Source organism: Gekko japonicus, unplaced genomic scaffold, assembly GCF_001447785.1.
Source record: "Gekko japonicus isolate JY-2015 unplaced genomic scaffold, Gekko_japonicus_V1.1 scaffold3271, whole genome shotgun sequence".
NCBI classification, from domain to species: domain Eukaryota; kingdom Metazoa; phylum Chordata; class Lepidosauria; order Squamata; family Gekkonidae; genus Gekko; species Gekko japonicus.
The window spans coordinates 156,293-158,501 of NW_015169882.1; positions in this window are offsets into that span (position 1 = coordinate 156,293).

Consider the following 2,209-nt stretch of genomic DNA (forward strand, 5'->3'; position numbering starts at 1 on the left):
CCACTCTTCCAATGTCAGCGGGCAGAGGGTGAGGCACGGGCCAGCGCGGGCCCGCCACCGCCGGCCAAGGAGGACTTTCTGGGCGAGACTGTGCAAAGCCGCCTCCATGGGCCTGGCGGTGGAAGCGCTCAAGGCACCCGCTGGCGGTGGCGGCGGTGACCTGCTCCCGGCCCGCGGCGACTGCATCTTCGCGCACCCGCGGCCCCTGCCGCTGGCCACCTGCAAGATCGTTGAGGGCGAGGTGGCGGCGGGGGAGGAGGCGGAGGGCGGCCGGGCCGGCGGAAGTGGAGACGCTGTCCCTGGACGTGCCCGGCCCACTGAGCCTTTACAAGGGCTCGCCCGAGCTGGATGAGCCGGCTGCATCAAGCTGGAGAGCCCGCTCAAATACACGGCGGCGGCCAGCGGCGTCTGGGGTGTGCAGTGCCGGCGACTGGCGGAGGTGCCCGCGCTGGCGCCCCACTACGGCAGCCCGCCCTAGCACCCCTTCTTTGCCGACGAGGGGCAGCTCTACGGACCCTGCCTCGCTGGCGAGGGCACTGGCCCCTTCGCCTACGGCGGGAGCTCCAGGCCGGCGGGACAGGAAGGCGGCGACCTCCCAGCCGAAGTCTGGTACCCGGGCAGCGTGGTGGGCAGCAGCCGTCTCATGGGGCCGGAGCACGGGGCGGTGGGGCTGGCTGCTGGGAGCAGGGGGCGGGGCTTCGTCATGTGACCGCCCCACCCCCTGGGCTGGTCACTCCCGGAGCGGGGCTCCGGAGAGCTCCGGACCCATGAGAGGGCTGCTTGGGTGTCATTAAATGTGTCAAAGGTTAGTGTGACGCCAGCCACTAGGCCAGGCCAACCTACACGTTAGGGAGTCCTCCAGGACTTGGAGGGGCACCTCACCCCCCCCCACAATACTCTTTCCTCTTTTCCTCCTGTTGGCATCCCCCGTATCCTCTCCCCTTTTCCTGCCTCATTCTCTTCTCAGCCTTTCACCAACTTACCAGTTATCATCTCCCCATCTTGTGCTATATTTGTTTATTTACTTCCTTTATACCCTGCCTTTCCCCTCAGTCGGGACCCAAGAAACATGCAGCATTCTGTTCTGCTCCTGTTTAGCCTCACAGCGACCCTGTGAGGTAGGACAGGCTGAAAGTATGTGACTGGCCCAGATTCAGCCAGTGGGCTTCCACTGTGAGAGGGGAATTTGAACCTGGCTCTCTGAGACCCTACTCCTATGCTCTAAGTGATAAGCCACACTGGCTTCCATACGGTGGCTGCTGTCGATCGGGATCAAGCAGCCAGTCCTGGTGAAACTGCAACTAATCCCTGAAATGATGGAGGTGATGTTGGTTGGGAAGGTGGGGATCTTGAAGCTCAGTGTGTTCCTCACTTCTGATGGTGTTCAGCTGACTCTAGTTAAGAGACTTGGGGTCATGTACAAGATCCAGCGTTATTGCTGCAGAAGCAAGTTCACGCAGCTGCAAATGATGCTTCCTCCAAACTCGGCCCGGCCCAGAAGATGGCTGCTTACCTTGATCCGGCTGCTCTGTGGCCACCTGGATCGATGCCACGGTGTCATCCAGAATAGACTATTGTAACGCGCTGTCCGTAGATTCAGGTGGGTTGCCGTGTTCATCTGAAGCAGCAGAACAAAGATTGAGTCCTGTGGCACCTTTAAGACCAACAGAGTTTTATTCTGGGTATAAGCTCTTCTTAGGATAGAAGAAGTGTGGGTGCATATGAAAGTTGATACCCCTAATAAAACTTTTGTCTTAAAGGCGCCACTGGACCCAAACTTTGTTGCACCGCCCTCAAAATCAATTCAAAAACTTCAGTTATAGAATCATAAAATCACAAAGTTGGACGGGGCCATACAAGTCATCTAGTCCAACCCCCTGTTCAGTGCAACATCAGCCTAGAGCAGTGGTGGCGAACCTATGGCACGGGTGCCAGAGGTGGCACTCAGAGCCCTCTCTGTGGGCACGCGTGCCATCGCCCCAGCCAGGCCCAGACCATCATTAAAGTGTCAGTGTCAAATTCTCTGCCAAATAATTTTAAGTAAATGAAAGCATTTGGGATTGCTTTTCTTACTTTGTTTGGATAATCTTAAATTAATGTATGGGTTGTTTTTTCTAAAGTAAAGCCTCAGTATTCAGGTTAAATTGCCCTGTTGGCACTTTGCGATAAATAAGTGGGATTTGCGTCGCAGTTTGGGCACTCGGTCTCT